Source organism: Tiliqua scincoides, chromosome 2, assembly GCF_035046505.1.
Source record: "Tiliqua scincoides isolate rTilSci1 chromosome 2, rTilSci1.hap2, whole genome shotgun sequence".
Lineage (NCBI taxonomy): Eukaryota > Metazoa > Chordata > Lepidosauria > Squamata > Scincidae > Tiliqua > Tiliqua scincoides.
Window position 1 is genome coordinate 238,439,727 of NC_089822.1, and position 20,099 is coordinate 238,459,825.

General features: G+C 44.9%; 1 protein-coding gene and 1 pseudogene across 1 annotated transcript in view; both read left to right on the top strand.

Annotated features, from left to right (window-relative positions):
• The window catches only part of TAFA4 (TAFA chemokine like family member 4), a 105,463-nt gene that overhangs the window by 34,604 nt on the left and 50,760 nt on the right, over positions 1-20,099 (top strand). The window lies entirely within an intron of this gene.
• Positions 12,813-12,929, top strand: LOC136642348 (5S ribosomal RNA; annotated as a pseudogene).

Consider the following 20,099-nt stretch of genomic DNA (forward strand, 5'->3'; position numbering starts at 1 on the left):
TCAAGTCCAGCCCTCCTTGCTTTATTAAGAAGAAATTAGTTTCAGGTCTTGATTGCACTGACAACGCAGCATGTATTTTCTTTTACCACTGCTATTAATTCATCCACCATGGAATAATTTTGCAACAGTTACATTTCTGGGATAATTAGTTGCCCTGGATGAGAACAAGTTCTATCAAACTGGTGTTAGATGATGCATTTTTAGAACTCCACATAACATCTAATATGTTACGAGAGCAATGTGATTATATCAGCAGTTCTCTTTGGAAGACTCCAAGTTCAGCAGCTAGTAGTGCAGCTGTGTGCTAGGCCAGGGGTGCCCAAACCCTGGCCCTGGGGTCACTTGTGGCCCTCGAGGCCTCTCAATGTGGCCCCAGTCTCCAATGAGCCTCTGGCCCTCCAGAGATTTGTTGGAGCCCGCACTGGCCCGATGCAACTGCTCTCAGCATGAAGGTGACTGTTTGACCTCTTGCGTGAGCTGGGGGATGAGGGCTCCCTCCACTGCTTGCCTTTTCACGTCTGTGATGCAGTAGCGGCAGCAAAGGAAAGGCCAGCCTTGCTTTGTGCAAGGCCTTTTATAGGCCTTGAGCTATTGCAAGACCTTCATTCATTCATATAAGTTCATATTTAATATATTCATTTATGTAAACTTATGTAAATTTATTCAAATGTATTGTAATGCAAATTAATTCTTTTCCCCCCGGCCCCTGGCACAGTGTCAGAGACATGATGTGGCCCTCCTGCCAAAAACTTTGGGCACCCCTGTGCTGGGCCCTTGAACTGTATTGATTTTGTAGGCACTGTAGAGTTGTCAGCTCTTTGGCTAGACATACCTGAATTTAATGATTGGACCTGAAAATGAAGTTATCATGTTAGTTTATTTACTTATTCAATACAGCACCATTCATGTCCATGCCATTTTTACTCAGATCTCTAACTTCTGAGGGCATAGCTAAGCTGCTCTGCCCAAAGAATCCTCTGGTTTCCATTGCTGCCCATGGCGGCTACTCTTTTGAAGACTTGTTTGACCTATGGCAGCATTTCTCAAACTTTGGGTCAGGACCCACTAGGTGGGTTGCAAGCCAATTTCAGGTGGGTCACATAGCACCTAGCTCAGCCGCCACTGAAAATAAAAAGCAGAAAATACAGTGTACGGAGCTGCTGGGCAGGACAGGCTCCTAGTGGAGGAGAGGCATGGTACTGTGCCCTGAATAGGTGGGAGGATGGGATGCTAGAAAAGGGGGGGCTGTGTGGTTGGCGAAGGAACCAAGTACGTGTTCTGCTTTGACTTCCGAGCTGGAATGTTTGACTTCCAAGCTATGCAAAACAGCAGCACGAGCACACTATGTAATGAGACCTTTAAATGATCGTGGCTTAGATTTGAAGCCTAAATTGACTATGTCACTTCCAGATTAATGACATCGTTTCCAGCGAGTCCAGACAGATTGTATTTCTAAAAAGTGGGTCCCAATGCTAAAACGTTTGAGAACCACTGACCTATGGCAATTGAATTGTGATGATAGAGGGGTCCTCTTTAACTAGGGTCCTCTTTAGTCCAATGCATGATAAGTGGATCACAATCAAGCTTGTTGATCCCCTTTGAGTGGATTCCCTTCAGGTGACCCACCTTGCTTTCAAGATCCATGCGCTAGACATCAAATTTGCATGGAATACATGCCAGCTCCCAACTCTGTGGTCTATACATTCCGATTTTGTGGAGAACAGAATGGGTGGGTGGAGCTTCATACACTGGACTCCACATGCACAGATTTGCAGAGATGATGCCCACTGTGTGGGCATTGGAAACCAAGTGAATCCAACAGAGGAGGACAGGATAAATTACCAGGATCCCAATCTCCCATTATACTTTAGTTTCACTATCTGAATAGGGTGTACAAATTTGCAGAGGAATGTCTGCTGGAACTGTTTTGCCCTTGCACAGTGTAGCAAGTGCGAGAGAGCACCCACCATCTCCTGGCACCTAGTGATAGTGGATAGTTAAAGCATGTTAAGGAAGGAATGGGTGACAGGAATGGGGAAAGAGGCCAGGTGCTGTTCCATATGTGTTTCTTCAGACTACAGTGGAAGGTTTAAAGGTAAAGGTCTTCTATCTGGCTGCAAACCTGGTAACCCAATCAGGGAATGAATGTATTCATAGGATTGCAAAATCTGTACTGGTTTTCTAATGTGAATGTAAAGACTGTGTGGCTAAAGTGCTCCTCCACAATGTCAGGACCTCTCCTTTTCTCTTACTCTTCTGCCTGAATAACAGCCAGACGTTAACATAAGCAGAGTCGGAGAGGCTTAAGGGCGATTCAAATCTTGCATGCGGAAATAGCCCCGGCCTTGGTTTCTGGTCTGACCTGTTGCATGGATTGGTGCAGCTGAGTGGGTTTCTAGGACTCCTTCAGGCCTGACAATCCTCCCTTGGGAACTTCTTTATTTCTTCAGACAGCAAGGCAGGGATCACTAAAGCAGAAGCATGTGGAGGGGAAGAGGGCAGAAATTAACCATTTGCCAGGTAGATTCCACTGGACGGAAGGCTTGACTTAACCAGCCGCTATTGAGCCTGTAGGGGGTGCCAGTTCCCCTTGCATCTGACTTCAAATTTCACGGCAAAATAAGTTGGGTTGCATCTTGGGAACCTGTCTCACAGGCTGTCTGGCATGACAGCAGCAACAAATAAAATAGTAATAACATTATACACTCCCTTGGTGAGAAATATTGATGTGCAAGAGTGTACTTTGGGCCCCATAAATTATCCTGCGCCACAGTGTGGAAGCTGAGCTGTTTGGTTTCTAAGCGTGATTTATTTTTCACATTTTTATACCACCCTTCTTCCAAGGAGCTCAGGGTGCTGTACGTAGTTCCTTCTGTCCTTTTTTCCCCCTCACAACAAGCCTGATGGCGGCCAGTGGTCCCTCTAAGCTGCACGTCTGCAGCTCACAACCAAACTCCACACAGCTCGGGGTTCCCGAAAGTCCGGCTATGGTGTCATGTGTCATTGTTGAGTGTCCAGAGATGCCATTGTGCTGTATGACCACTTAAGGCAGCGATTTTCAACCACTGTGCTGTGGCACATTGGTGTGCTGCAAATGGTCTACAAGTGTGCCATGTATGCCATGTATGGGGGGGTCATATATTAGTAGGGCCACTGGTGGATGTGATCCCCCAGCCAGCAATACAGCATGTCTTGTCAATTGTCCAAAAACTGATGGTGTGCCTTGACAATTTTAGCACCTTCTCAGTGTTGTGCGATGAACACATTGAAAATCACTGCCTTCAAGGGAGCACTGATGTTGATGTGCCCAGTGTCATCCAGGAAGCTTCATGGCTGAGCAGGGATTTGAACCCGGAGCTTCCAGGTCGAAGTTCAACACCAGAATCACTAACACTGTCCTGGCTGTCAGAACGTTTGAAGGTTGTTTTAAGTATTTAGCTCTTCCGATTAATTTAATCAACCCAAAGCTACAAAGCTACAACCCAAAAGCTACAAAACCCAAAGCTACAAAGGTATGAAAAAACTAAATTCTTTTGAAGAAGGATTTTAGAAAGAGGAGGGAGAGGAATGGGAAAAAAAATCTTAATTAAGATTAATTGCCTCATCCAACTAGGATGACTACTTAATGCTATTAATACTGGGTTGTGATTGAACCTCTGGGAATGCTGCTGTTTTGTGCCTCAGGTGCAATGTGGTAAATGAAGGACTATCTGATTCTGTGGGATCAGTAGAGGAGAGTTGAGTTTTTTTTTGAGTTAGTAGGAATAATTGCAGAAACATGAAGATGCACATTGCTATTAATCATTTATTTTGTGATTATTTTATTGATCATTTATCTTATTTGTTAGTATTCTGGGAGGTAAATTCATATTATTCATATTCTTTTTAATAAATAGAGATCTGAGAGATGGTACCTTGCCCAACTCCTCCCAGTGATATCCTCGCCAAACTGAGATATCAGTCCTGGTCCTAGGAAAGTGCTTTTGTAATAGACCGCAACAGCTATTATAGCCTAACTGGAATAGGAATTTTCTTAGAAGGCTATTTAAAAAGTCATACTATTAATACGTGAGATAATAGAGGTGTAAAATCAGATATTTCCTTAGCTGGTTACATTCAGTTAATCTTTTTGCACCCCAAGGAAGTTATTAGTCATATCTAAATGCCATTTCATGATATTGAAAAGGATGTTCTTCCAGTTTCATAACTAACTTCGTAGTTGGATAGTTTCTGAGTGTTGGATCCATGATCCTATGCATGTCTGAAATAAGTCTCATAATTCACAATCCAATCCTATCCGGAGCTTATGCTGACATATGATCTATCAGCATAAGATGAGGCAGAAAAGCTGCTCTGCTGTTCTTTGTTGGGCTGTGGTCACTAGTGTAAATGGCTGGAGGCTGTGCACGAGCAACAATGGCCCTCCTCCATTTTGCATTGTCACCGGTAAGATTTCACTGTATTTTAATATTTTGTGCCATGATTGTTTTCTTGGTAATCTTGTAAAATGCTTGGTTTTCACCTTCACTCATAGCATGTGGAATGGCATCCTCATTCAACACAACAGTCTATGAAATTTGCTTTATGCACTACTTGATCTGGAAGCATCTTTGACATGGTGCACCTTGATAGTTCTGCTCTGTTGGTGAAGTGATTATGCCCTGGACAAATAGTTGAATCTATTAAGGCTCTTTCATATGAATGGAGGACCTTACCTTTGACTAGGAGGTTGGGTTAGATGAGCTCAAGCTCTTAATAATTCCATCATCTTCCCCATTGCAGCCCGAGAAGGCCAGAATTTTTAAATGTTGTATTTGGAATCTCTGCTTTCAAGATTTTCAAAGGCATCCTTATACTTCTTGGTAAGACTTCTGCTCCCGAATTGCTGTGGCTGCTGTTTTACATCAATCTTGAGTGCACTCAGTACGTGGCAACATTGCATCCCTCTTCAGGAATGGCTAGGAGTCTCAGGCTGTAATCCTAGCCACACTTTCCTGGGAGTAAGCTCCATTGACTATAATGGGACTTACTTCTGAGTAGACAGGCATAGGATTGGGCTCTCAGTCATTCTCTTCTCTCAGGTGTGAGTGGATCCCATTGACTTTTAATGGATGATATATGTATTATAGTGCTGCACTTTAGGAAGCCATTGATGGGGGCAAAACCTGTCTTCCTGTCCTGATAGTATCTGGGGCAGGAGGCAGATCTTGCTCCTAGCTCATAACATAGCTACCCAGTATGTTACAAATAGTATTTTCTGGTTTGCAAGTTCTGTTACCTTCTGTGGGAGCAAGTAAATTCAGCTGATCACAACAATAGATATTTTCTTGCATATCATAACTAGAAGTAGTAGGTTTGTTGAAAGTCCTCACTTAATCAGCTCCAGTATCTACTGTATGTTCATTGTACCGCTTAATGTCACTACTTGCCCCAGATTTATATGGTGACTAATATAATTGTCTCTGAATGCTTGTAACCTCCTTCCTTTTTGATCAAGGGTTGCCTTTGGTGCCAAATTTGCAATTTAAGGACACAAAGAACCACAGTGGCATGAATCATTTCCAGACCGTAATGCAGTCGTGTTGGTGTAAAAAAGGGCTATAGTTAGCCAAAACTTTTGCGGTGTACTGCTTTGTGCTGCCAGAGCGGGAGTGCGGCTGTGATCGCACTGTGCCACTCTTTTGAAGACCCGGCAGGCAAAAGAGGAAAGCCTCCCCTTGGAACCGGAAGGATTCTAATTTGAGGGGGCTCACCGTTTTCTTCATGCGGTGGTTCGAAGCTTTCTTGCCCCTAGTGACCTAATTATGTCACCTGCATGCTGCACACAAACTTTGTTCTTAAGCAAGACTGCCACCAGGCATGCAGGCTTTGTAGTGAAATTCCCCGCAAATTGGTTTTCATCTGCCTGCTCTGCAAGGAGCTGCTGACTTCATCGGTTTATCTAAGGTTGGAGGAACTCGACTGGGTTTTTGTTTTGTTTGTTTGTTTGTTTGCTTGCTTTGCCTTTTTTATTTCCCCTTCTGAAAGGCCAAAGAAGCCATGATCAAGCTCATTTGTCTTCTTAATCTTTGCCTTGTAATTAGTGTGGAGAAGAATAGGCAATTAGGTGCCAAGCCAGCCAATTCCTTCTTCTAAAAGTTTTCTAAGCCCATCACTGGGCCTCGGGAGGGATGAAGAGGAGATGATCGGGGGGAAAAAACAGCAGAGTAAAATGAACAGTTAAAGACACAATATTCATTAAGGTCAGTGGGGAGCTGCCTAGTTGCACCAAGCCCTTGCTCACTTTTACAAAGACAAACAGAGCAGCTGATGATTCTTAAGAAGAAACTTTTGATCTACTTCTCTTCTGCTGCATCTGGTACAGGACTCCCGAGAATTTCAGGATGAGTCTCACAGAGCTTTTCCATCTGATTTTTTATCAGAGAATAAACATTTCTGTGAGTATCAAGGGCCCTGAGCTTATAAGACTAAAGAATGCAATAAAGTTTCTTTTGTGGTGCAAAATACATCTTGAAGCCTGCACAAATCGCTGGAGATGACACAGTGTCGATGAGTGTATTTCCTTTAAACTTAATAGCAGCTGGATTGGTAATTAGACACATGATGGTGTCATGATGACAGAGACTAGAAGGGTTATAGCTGGAGCCAATCTGGATTCTCCCCCCACCCAGTGAGATGCTCCTTTTGGTGCCAGTAAGAGCTTGCATTTCCTTGCAAAGGGCAGCCAAGGCTTCTCAATCTGAACTGAAACCATGCATGATGGGGACATACGAGTAGTCTTCCTCCCCCCACATTGCACTCTCAGTCTATCTGACCTGCTATTTAGTTTGGAAGAAACAAACATGCCAAGCACAGCACTTAATCTAGGAAAAATGGTGTGTTCAAGTATTTCAGGAAAAATACTTGAAAATGTTGTGAATGCCACAAAAGGAGGGCTGCAGAAATCAACCAAGCAAAAACACAATAATACTTATTGGGGTGCATTGCCACATACTGATGCTCTCTTTGTCTGTGAGGATTTCCAGGGCCACACACTTATTTGCAACACACTAATGATGTTTTTGATGCACGAACACTCACACCCTCTCTAGGTGGAGGCATGTCACCTTCCCTAGGATTGACTCCACATTTCAGGGTCGTATGGGCAAACTGCCCTCTGTCAGCCTCTTCCTACCAGAGTGGGCCCAGGTTGCTCTGTCACAACTATGTGAAGATTAAGGATCTCGAGGTGGTCCAGGGAATCAGCACTGGATCCTCAGCAACTGGTGCCAATCCCTGACTTTCCGCAAATGCCAGTGGGTGACTCATTTAAATGCAGGGATCAATGAGCGCCTTAGCTCCCATGGAGGAAACATTAATTGACCGTTTTAATGATCAATACACTCTCTGCCTAACAGAGAAAATGGCCAGCCCATCCTGGAATGTATGTTTGAATGTGGCAGCTCAACGATAGGCATGTTTACTCAGAAGTAACATTCTGTGAGTTCTTCTCACAGAATAAATATTGTAAAAACCCCATCACCTGCCTATGTAAACCACCTTGAATGCTGTGTAATAATAGAGAAAGGTGGTATATAAATACTTGAAATAAATTATTGTGTTCAATGGGGCTTACTCCCAGGAAAGTGTTGCAGCCCTCGATTGCAACCCTATAGGATTGCAACCCTAGATAGTGTAGAATGCTTAATGTGTTTCATGCAAAAAAAAAAAAAAAAAAAAAAAAAAGCTCTTCTTCGGGAGATAAGAATTTGGTAATCTCTCTAAATAGGCAATAGCAGTGGTCCCCAGTCTGTGAGGCATGGCTCCTGGGGCGGTATGGCGAAGGCATAGGGGCATTGTGGAATGCTCACTGCCTGACAGGACCCACTGCCGAGGACCCACCTACCCTGTACCTCTTACCACCATTTTCAGCGTCACTTTGTGGTCTGCAACCCAGAAGTAACTGGCAATGATGTCATCAAGTCACGTGTTATTGCTACTTATGTCCAGGTTCCAAGCACTGAGTCTGCAGCACAAAGGGCTTCACGACAGAGGCAAGTTTGGGTAGCGCTGGGAGACGGTGCTAAAAGGTAGGCTCGGGTGCATACAATTTCTGTTCAAGAACTTTGGATGGCAAGAATCCAGAGCTGGCTATCACTAGTCAAGTTATTTACCGAATTGTCAATCGGTCTTTACAACCTTGATTGGTTACAGTTCTTGTTTCTCAGCACGCATACATAATGGTAAACGCACACAAAAATGGGGCTTTGAGAGCAGAGCTATGTATTTCAAAGGAAAAATTTCAAAGTAGCCCTGAAAGCTTTGAAGGTTTCAATACTAATTTAGTGCTTCCTTGGTTTTCTGGGCCTCAGACCAATATTGCCATCATCCTAATTCTTTGGTTGCTATTTTCTTTTTGCTTTTCTCTTGCCTCTCCAAATCACAGCATGGTCCCAAACACATTACATGAAAAGAATTCTCTTTAGCTTCCGTGGCATTTATCTTCATGTTGTAAGGGAACCTCAGTTGCTAACCCAGAACTCTAATTACTCAGCTGAATGCCTCATACATTGGGTTGCATGCATGATTTTAATATTGGATCATTGTAAGAACATAAGAACATAAGAACAGCCCCACTGGATCAGGCCATAGGCCCATCTAGTCCAGCTTCCTGTATCTCACAGCGGCCCACCAAATGCCCCAGGGAGCACACCAGATAACAAGAGACCTCATCCTGGTGCCCTCCCCTACATCTGGCATTCTGACTTAACCCATTTCTAAAATCAGGAGGTTGCGCATACACATCATGGCTTGTACCCCATAATGGATTTTTCCTCCAGAAACTCGTCCAATCCCCTTTTAAAGGCGTCTAGGCTAGACGCCAGCACCACATCCTGTGGCAAGGAGTTCCACAGACCGACCACACGCTGAGTAAAGAAATATTTTCTTTTGTCTGTCCTAACCCGCCCAACACTCAATTTTAGTGGATGTCCCCTGGTTCTGGTATTATGTGAGAGTGTAAAGAGCATCTCCCTATCCACTCTGTCCATCCCCTGCATAATTTTGTATGTCTCAATCATGTCCCCCCTCAAGCGTCTCTTTTCTAGGCTGAAGAGGCCCAAACGCCGTAGCCTTTCCTCATAAGGAAGGTGCCCCAGCCCCGTAATCATCTTAGTCGCTCTCTTTTGCACCTTTTCCATTTCCACTATGTCTTTCTTGAGATGCGGCGACCAGAACTGGACACAATACTCCAGGTGTGGCCTTACCATCGATTTGTACAACGGCATTATAATACTAACCGTTTTGTTCTCAATACCCTTCCTAATGATCCCAAGCATAGAATTGGCCTTCTTCACTGCCGCCGCACATTGGGTCGACACTTTCATCGACCTGTCCACCACCACCCCAAGATCTCTCTCCTGATCTGTCACAGACAGCTCAGAACCCATCAGCCTATATCTAAAGTTTTGATTTTTTGCCCCAATGTGCATGACTTTACACTTACTGACATTGAAGCGCATCTGCCATTTTGCTGCCCATTCTGCCAGTCTGGAGAGATCCTTCTGGAGCTCCTCACTTCTGGTCTTTACCACTCGGAAAAGTTTGGTGTCGTCTGCAAACTTAGCCACTTCACTGCTCAACCCTGTCTCCAGGTCATTTATGAAGAGGTTGAAAAGCACCGGTCCCAGGACAGATCCTTGGGGCACACCGCTTTTCACCTCTCTCCATTGTGAAAATTGCCCATTGACACCCACTCTCTGCTTCCTGGCCTCCAACCAGTTCTCAATCCACGAGAGGACCTGTCCTCTAATTCCCTGACTGTGGAGTTTTTTCAGTAGCCTTTGGTGAGGGACCGTGTCAAATGCCTTCTGAAAGTCCAGATATATAATGTCCACGGGTTCTCCCGCATCCACATGCCTGTTGACCTTTTCAAAGAATTCTATAAGGTTCGTGAGGCAAGACTTACCCTTACAGAAGCCATGCTGACTCTCCCTCAGCAAGGCCTGTTCGTCTATGTGTTTTGAGATCCTATCTTTGATGAGGCATTCCACCATCTTACCCGGTATGGATGTTAGGCTGACCGGCCTATAGTTTCCCGGGTCCCCCCTCTTTCCCTTTTTAAAAATAGGCGTGACATTTGCTATCCTCCAATCTTCTGGCACCGTGGCCGTTTTGAGGGACAAGTTGCATACCTTAGTCAAGAGATCTGCAACTTCATTCTTCAATTCCTTAATAACCCTTGGGTGTATGCCATCAGGGCCCGGTGACTTATTGATCTTTAATTTATCAATGAGGTCTGAAACATCTTCTCTTTTAACCTCTATCTGACTTAACTCCTCGGTCAGGAGGGGCCGTTCGGGCAGCGGTATCTGCCCGAGGTCTTCTGCCGTGAAGACAGATGCAAAGAACTCATTTAATTTCTCTGCCATCTCTAAGTCTCCTTTTATCTCCCCTTTCCCTCCCTCACCATCCAGAGGGCCAACCGCTTCTCTGGCGGGTTTCCTGCTTCTAACATATTTGAAGAAGCTTTTATTATTCCCCTTAATGTTGCTGGCCATGCGTTCCTCATAGTCTCGCTTGGCCTCCCCTATCACCTTCTTACATTTCTTTTGCCACAGTTTATGTTCCTTTTTATTCTCTTCATTAGGGCAAGACTTCCATTTACGGAAGGAAGCTTCCTTGCCCTTCACAGCCTCTCTAACTTGGCTGGTTAGCCATGCGGGCACTCTCCTGGATTTAGTGGAACCCTTCTTTCTTTGCGGTATACACCTCTGCTGGGCCTCTATTACTGTTGTTTTAAGCAGCCTCCATGCACTCTGGAGAGACTGGACTCTTTTTACCCTCCCTTTCAACCTCCTTCTAACCAGCCTCCTCATTTGAGGGAAGTCCGCCCGTCGGAAGTCAAGGGTTTTTGTTAGAGATTTGCCTGGTATTTTTCCCCCAACGTGCACGTCAAAACGGATTGCAGCATGATCACTGTTCCCCAATGGCTCAGTAACGTTTACATCTCTAACCAGGTCCTGCGTACCGCACAAAATTAAATCCAGAGTCACCTGTCCTCTGGTGGGCTCCGTGACTAGCTGATCTAAGCCACAGTCATTTAGCACGTCAAGAAATCCGGTTTCCTTATCGTGACCAGAACACAAATTGACCCAGTCAATATGAGGATAATTGAAGTCCCCCATGATTACAACCCTGTCCTTCCTTGTCACCTCCCTGATCTGTTTCCTCATTTCAAGGTCCCCATCAGATTTCTGGTCTGGAGGACGATAGCACGCCCCCAGTATTACATCGCTGCACAAGCTTGGTAATTTAACCCACAGAGATTCTACGGTGGAGTCGGACCCACCTTCAATCTCTACTTTGCTGGATTCTATCCCTTCCTTAACATAGAGGGCCACCCCACCTCCAACATGCCCCTGCCTGTCCCTCCTGTAGAGTTTATAGCCCGGGATTGCGGTATCCCACTGATTCTCCGCATTCCACCAGGTTTCTGTTACGCCCACTATGTCAATATTTTCCCTTGTCACCAGACATTCCAGTTCTCCCACCTTTGCTCGTAGACTTCGGGCATTCGCATAAAAGCATTTATACACGGAATGCCCCAGGATGGGCTGCTTATTCGCTCCTTTGTCCCCGCATCCTCTCATTGTGCCAAACCGTCTATCACATCCCATCACCCTACCTTTCCCAATTTCTTCTCCTACTCTGCCTTTGTCTTGTTGTTCTCTAACCTCCCCATCCTCATCCCATAGGGATGAGGAGTCCCGAACCGGATGCCCCTCGGCTCCTGTCGGCCTTCCCCCAGGGATCAGTTTAAAAGCTGCTCTGCCACCTTTTTAATGTTATGCGCCAGCAGTCTGGTTCCATTCTGGTTCAAATGGAGCCCGTCCCTCTTGTACAGGCCCCGCTTGTCCCAAAACGTTCCCCAGTGCCTAACAAATCTAAACCCCTCCTCCCTACACCACCGTCTCATCCACGCATTGAGACCCCTGATCTCCGCCTGCCTAGCTGGCCCTGCGCGTGGAACAGGTAGCACTTCAGAGAACGCTACCTTTGAGGTCCTGGCTTTCAGCTTCCTGCCTAAAAGCCTAAATTTGGCCTCCAGGACCTCCCAGCTACACTTGCCCACATCGTTGGTGCCGACATGCACCACAGCCGCTACCTCTCCCCCAGCACTGTCTACTAGCCTGTCTAGACGAGAAGTGATGTCTGCAACCTTCGCACCAGGCAGGCAAGTCACCATGCGGTCCTCACATCCGTCGCAAACCCCCCTCTCTATGTTTCTAATAATCGAATCCCCCACTACAAGAAGCCCCCGACCCCCCTCCCGCCGAGGAGTATCCCGAGTGCGCTCGGATACGGGCCCATCCCCTGGAGAAAGGGTCCCCCCTAGGGGATTGTTTCCCTCCTCTCCAGGATGACGTCCTCCAGTCCCGAGACTTCCCACCCGGGCAGCCGAGGAGCTGCACGCCTGAGGTTGGGACGAAGCCTGATCGTCCCCAGAAGTCTCCCCACGGTCCTCCTCTGGCTGCCTGCGCTTCTCCAGGTTGGCCACCAAGGCTTCAAGGGAGCGGACGCGTTCCCTGAGAGCCTGGAGCTCCTTGCATCGAGGACACACCCATGACTTATGCCCCAGAGGCATATACTCATACATGTGGCACTCGATGCAGAACACTGGATAGCCCCCACCCTGCTGCTGGCTGTCTGACTGCATAGCTTTTTTTTGTTGTTGTTGTTTTATTTAGGGGTCCTTTTAAAAACCGTACAATTTAAAAATTGTACGTGTGCATGTTTGCATAATTTTAGCATTTACTATTTTTTCTTTATGTACTTGCAACTGTTACCCTGCACATGCCCAGTCTCGTCTGATCTTGGAAGCTAAGCAGGGTCAGGCCTGGTTAGTACTTGGATGGGAGACCGCCTGGGAATACTGGGTGCTGTAGGCTTATACCATAGTCTTTCGAGACTGAAGGTCGCCAACCAACCACTTGAACATGAGAGAGGGCTTTCCATAGAGATGGTCAAGGTGATATTGATAGCAGTGAGGGAGTGCATAGATCAGGACGGTCCAACTTTTACCGCTAAGGGGCAGTTGCATACCCACCATAAGGTCTGACTGGGCAAAAGCCCCAGGCACGAGGTGGTAGGGCCCTGCAGAAGCCTTTTTGAGGCTCCTGTTGGGGGCAGAAACTGTGCTTCTGGTTTTCCGGAAGCACAGTTTATAGCATTGGGGAACCTCACAGAGCTTTCCCCGATGCGGGTGGAGGTTGTGCAAGGCTCCATGAGCCTCTGGTGAGTAGGGGGGTGGAGGCGATAGCCCGTGGGGAGGGCGCTATTGCAAGCCTTTGCCCCGGGTGCAGGGCTGGGGAGGTCTGCTGCTGCTAAGGGGGCCACAATACCCTGGGCTCCATCCCCCCGAGGGTGCAAATGCAGAAGTAATTGGTAGTGACATGATGATGTCACCGCCAATTCTGGGTGTGCAGCTGCTGAAGTCACTCGAAGGAGGATGCAACAAGAGAAGCAGGCAGAGGAGGAGTAGGCAGTGAAAACAGTGGGGCTTTTCAATCTTCTTCTCTCATCATTCCGTCTTCTCCTTCTCCAAAGGCGAAGCTGGAACGGCAAGGCAGGGACAGTGAAAAGCCACTGGAGCAGCAGGAGGCGGGTGTGGCAGAGTTCTGAAGAGCCACCAAAAGAGGCTGCATGGACCACATGTTGTCTGGGGGCCACATATTGGATCACCCTGGCATAGATGCTCCAAGGAAGCTGATGCTGCCTCTTCTAATGGAATTAATGATAGGAGAAGTCTCCCTCTGGTCAGCAGAAGATTCCTTCCCTCATGCCTTGGTTGTGGGCTTCCCAGCGGGTTCTGGCTAGCCACCATAGGTAGCAGGATACTGGAGTAGATGGACCTTTGGTCTGACTAGCAGGGTGAGAGAGGAAACATCAGAAGTGACTACGGTGGCAGTGTAAATTAGTGGCATCATGGCTGTTAGAAAAGTATGAGCTCAGCCCATTGCAAAAGAAAAGACCATTTTCAGATTGCCATTTATGAAGAGATTGGACCTTTAAATGCAAAGAAATCTGCTGGGTAACATTAACCTCTTTCAGACTCTGTGTTAAATAATTAAAATGAACTAGCTAGCCTTAAACTATACAAATATAGACTGTTAGCGAAAGACCTTATTAGTACACCATCCTTATTATACTAGCTTAAATTGTTGTGAACACCAGCATGTTCTATTACATATTTAGTGTAGATACCTCTTTGAAAAGTTAAGAGTTTCATCTCTCATTCTTCCAGTTGGTACTCTACCAAGTCCTTAAATACTGGTACCGCACACACACACAATTTCTGAGCTTCAGTGCCCATGTTTTGGTGTGACCAAAATACAGAATGGTTGGAGCTATGTAGATGAAGTGGTTGGACTAAGCCAATGATTCTCACACGTTTTAGTACTGGGACCCACCTTTTAGAATGACAATCTGTCAGGACCCACCATAAGTGATGTCATTAACCTGGAAGTGCTGTCATGACCGGAAGAGACATCATCAAGCAGAAAAATTGTTAACACTCCCATATGACAAAATCAAATCAAATTAAGTAAAAAAAAAGTTTACATTAAGTTTAAAAATGTACTTAAAATAAAGAAGAACCCCCCCACCATCTCAAGCAAGCTGATCTGTTTTAAAAAAATTTATCAAACATCCCAAAAGCTGCAATCCTATCCACACTTACCTGCGAGTAAGCCCCATTGACTATCATCATTAAAAGCATATACAGAATAACCTGTTAAAAAGTGCAGATCTGTAACATTTCCCCAAAGGCAGTCACATACCATGATAGCATCAAGTCTAGTATATTAAAAATAAAACACACATTGAAATGAATGGGGACCCAGCTGAAATTGGCTTGCGACCCACCCAGTGGGTTCCGACCCACAGTTTGAGGAATACTGGATTAAGCAGATAGGGACAGGTTCAGTTCTTTGTGACTGAATCACCAAGTGCAGAGAACAGGTTCAGCCCCTAGCCCAGCCCAACCAGTGCACCCATTTACTTCCATATAAAGGAGTGTTTGGCATTCTCTCCTAGGTGGAAAAGCAAAACACGATTCTTGGGGACACCACTTCAGAAACAGCAAAGGATACTCCACCCTTGATACTTGAGTCCTTTTCCCACAGTCCAAAACTCTGTACAATGGATACATGTAGGAAATTGTCTCAGTCTCCACTCTCCTACATGTGTTAAAAGCCATTTCTGCCCACTTTGCATATATGCAACAGGGATGAAATGTGCAGAAACAGGTTAATTGTAATGTATACATACCTGCATGGTATACATTACAATTGTAATGCATATATGTAGGCTCCAGACATGTGACCTGGAACCATGTAAGGCACCAGAGGTCTCAAACCAGGGACTGTGGCACTAATGTCCAGCATCTCACACCCATCATCAAGCAGCTCATAGTCTGGGGTGTTAGCTCTCTTCCCAGGCTGAGCCAGGGACAAAGCTAACTAGTTGGTTCATGGAAAGTTGCAGGCTGCTGAGTCACACTGAGTCAGCAGAATTACTCTGCACCTGAGCCTGCCACACCCTAGTTAACAGAGCAGAATCTGATAGGGTGATCAGACTACTTAAACCCCATTCTGCAGCTCCACCAGGGCAGTAGGTGTTAAACTGTGATACTGCTGCAGGAGATTTTGACAAACTGATAACTGTGTGAGTATATGCTGTGAATGACCTTGGATTGACTAACTGACTGTGATTTGTGGACACTGATTTGGATAAGGTAAAACTGGACTGCTGTACTCTACGTATATGACCTGGACTGCATTTTTATTCTTTGTGTGAACCTCCTTGCTCTCTGCTATACAACAGGTACTTCAAAGACTCTGCTGTGTCTGCTGGTTTTTGTGCACCCTGTTCTACACTGTTTCACACCCAAGGTTCCTCTGTCAAACCCTTAACATGGGGGACCTATCAGCCAATGCCTCCTGTGTTACAGTGCCACCCAAGAAGTGGCCAGAACTGGTACTGCCACTCTTAATCCATAGGTTTTGTGCCTACCGAGCTGATGTATGGCTGGGTGCAAGACAAGGAATTCACATTCATTTCACATAGTTTCAGACTGTATGAAACTGGTTTGCCTTGTCTATTCCTCTGATATAGATCCCACATGGTGATTCCCTTTGTATTTTGTTTCCCACCTGGGGATTTTTCAATATAGAAGCTCTCTTTACAGTCACTCTACCCATCATAATTATGTGCATTTTGCTAGTCTTATAAATAAATATAAATAGCTTTTTTCCTGCGGTCAATATCTCTTGCAAGGGTAAGCCAGGACAGCATTTTCCATTTTGTTAACAAAGATCTTGATAATTTCGCACAAATTACTGCTTACTGAAACCTTTCTGGATAGTCTGCCTCTGCCTCCATTCTTCGGAAGCCAGTCCTTGATATGGACTGGTTAAACAGCAGTTCCTTCCAACAGAAGAAGGATACACGTCAGCTGTGCATTTTCTTTCACACTGTCAGTGTTTCTGTTTCTGATGCAATTCAATGAAATAATTGACTGGAGAGTAATTGTATACAATCATGGCTGGACAGCAGTTATTATAGTGACTCAAGTGCTTGATGCATGTGAACTTAGGGCTCTGTCTCAATTTCAAGCCCAGTTACACAGACAGCAGATGCACATGATGTGTCTGTTGTACCACTTCAGGCTGCAGCTACAGGCTGAACCCTTCCTAGTGTATTCAAAAAGCCAGAGGTGTTCCTGGAGGGGGGCAAAACTGTAAGTGTCTGTAAGTCTCCCAGATGCCCTTGTAAAGTCTCCCAGATGTAAGTCTCCCAGATGCCCTTGTAAAGCAGCCCCTTCCCCTCCATTTCCAAATCATTCAGCAAGGCAAGAACAAAGTGGAGGAGACATCTCTGCTTTGCTTTCATAGCGGTGACTGGCTTGGAAGTGGAGGGGGAGGAGCCACTTTACTTGGGTGTGTGGGCTCCTGAGTCACTTATTGTTTTGCCCCTTCCAAGAACACCTCTGCCAAAAGCTCATGTAAAACCTCCCCATTTGTTCTCATATGAACCCTCCCCGCTTGTATGAACCCTCCCAATGTGTGTTCTAAAAGCACACATAAAACTTGCTTGTCTTCAACATACTAAGTTGCAGAATCAAAGAGTTTTTAAAATGGGAGAAGATTCAATCCTCAACATTCAGTCTGACATGGTATAGTCCTACTACTAGTATGTCATGTATGTGAGTTGGCAATTCATCTGTTTTGCCTCCTGCTTTTCCCACAAAGAGATTTCTAAGGAGGTCAGGAAAAGTATGACAATATATTTATTAATTTGCTGTTTAGAAAAAAAAAAAAAATTCTTTGCATTTTCTTTTCACATAGCAACATTCAAAGCAGCTTATATGTGTAACGAACTCATGAATACCTCTGAGTGTCCATGGATCACTAGATCAGGATAACAGTAAATTTTGTGCTTTTGTTGTTGGCTATCTCTGAGTAATTGTGAGGTTCGGGACAACCAATGGTAGAAAGCCCAACATGAATATTGGCAAATAATTTTTTGCCAGTGTTGTACTCATGATGGAGTCTTGTTACACAGTATGCTAATCTGAAGGCGTTGTGCAGGCCTATGCGCATTTAATCAGAAGTGAGTCCCATTGTCATTCATGGGACTTGCTCCCAGATAAGTGTGCATAGGATTGCAGTCTTAATGTGGTTTTAAACCATAACTGCTGATGGAAATGGTGTTTTGTACAGTTGTGTTTGATGGATGCATAGTTGGGTCCCCTCTCTCCAAATGCTATAAATAATAATCTAATCCAATTTGATAGTAAAGTTGTATTGATCTGTTTTTCAGATAAATGCTAAACCACTGCACTGTGAGATCTATTGTACAAAGCCTTCATACGCAGCTCTCTGATACAGGCCTGTGATTGTCTGTTCTGGGTGGTGCAGATTCTAGGTCTTTTGTAAATATTTTGCCCTGCCCTTCAAATAGAGATTCCAGAGACTGTACTTGGAATCTTATGTTTGCAAAGAATGTGTTGTACAAATGAGTGATTTTATGGTGTTCTTTACCATGTCCTTAGTGAATGAGATGCATCTTCAACAACCTTTCTCTGTGCCACTTTACAAGGCAGGTGGAATTATACCCCAAACCCCAACGAATTCCTTAGCTGTGCAATAACTCTGATGTGATGAATGCCGTGGATTTCCTTCTCCTTTTTTGCTTCCTCCCCCTTATTTACAGGCACTTCTAACCCCCCCCCCCCAGTTATTTCTAAAGACTCTAAACCTCCTGGGCAGGTTCAGCGGTCTAAAAAGCTGCTGGGATATCTGCCTATAGCAGTTTTGGTACTTGGTCAAAATACCATTATCTGCCATCTGTGTGCTTTTGTGGATCTGAATGATTCTCTGTCTGGAGTGGCTAAGCCTCAACAACTGAGCAGCCCAACTGATCTGCCTAGGTGAAGGGGTGGGATGGACTGGCCACATGGGTTCCAATAGGTGGGTTCCTATTCTCCAATCAGATAACTTGATGACATAATCAAACCTGCATTCCTTAATTCAAGTAGACGGATTTGTTTTCTGAACTTGTTTTCTGCAAGTTTTGTTGTGAAATCTAATGTTTTGCAGTAGGTGCACCTAGTTACTCTCCAGTAAATGCAGAGACCAGGATTCCTTGGACAATATGAATCGCTAGGACTGCAATCCTATCAGGGAATTTTTTTAAATTGTTTTGTTTTCTTTTTCACTCCAAGCCACCTTAAAAACCTCTCTGGTTGAAACTATTGTATGGGGGTGTTTGTGTTTACTTTGCTCCGCACACACTAGCATACCAACTCCATCTACTGGGCATTACTGGTTTCTGTACCTAATTTGGTCAAGTTTTTCTTTATGTCCATCCAGTTGAGTTCAGGCATTGTCCATCAGCCTGTTTGTACTCCCAATTTGATTAATTTCCCTTGCCATTATTATTATTATTATTATTATTATTATTATTATTAATGTTTTGAGTCTGGCACTAACTACACTATAAATGGGTTCCAGAGGGTTAGAATATTCCACATTCCAAATGGATACAAACTGCAAGAACGGAGATTCCAGCTGAACATCAGGAAGAAATTTTTGATGGTCCAGGACAATTTGGCAGTGAAACAGATTGACGAGGAAGGTGGTGGATTCTCCCTCACTGGAGATCTTCAAGGTTTGACAGGCACCTGCTAGAGATGCTCTAGGAAGATTTCCTGCTATACGCAGGGTGATGGACTGGGTGACCTTATGAGTCCCTTCTAACTCTACGATTCTCTGAAATAATTTGACTTGAGTAATATATAAGATTATTTGATTGATTTGGCTGACCTTCTTCTGGTCAAGCTATTTTTATACCTCCATAAGCTGGTGGTGTATGTTTCTTTTCTATTGGAAGAATAGGCAGTGTTTGTATTGCTTCCCAGAGCACTTCTGGGGTCCAAAAATATGTGGTAAGGGATACCACACTGTCAGTCACTTGTCTTATGTTCCACGGCGTTCCCTGAATTCATATTTGGGCAAGCTGTTATCTGGCACATTTCTCTCTCATACTGGTGGGTTCCAGTTAATCACCTGGGATTCTCTGTGGTACTGAAAATGGTTTTGTAGATTCAATGTTTGATGGGAAGTGAGGTACCTCTTAGGGGCATGATTGCCATTCTGCTCCATCCACTTCCCTGTGTGTCGCCATGGCAGAGGAACCGGAGGCAATTGCTCAGTCCATACTTTGCTTTTTTCCCTTTCTCCTTTTTAGTGACAATTCTAATTTTATCTCTCTGCTCCTGGAATGCATTAGAGTAAAAACTGTCATTAAAGGATGCAGCAGGAGAAACTGAAACGAATATAACTTGACTAGCCTGTGGCAAAGATCTATACCTGTTCAGCCGAGCTTTTCTTCTGACACATTTCATGTTGCAAGGGGGAGAAAGAGGGAATGTCTGAGGTATTTATTCAAATTTTTCTCTGTGGGAACACAGTACCTGAGGTATGGCCCCACCAGGAAGCTTTGTGTTTTAAAGGCCATGCTCATGGGTGAATTTTTTGTAGTGTGGAGAATCTGAA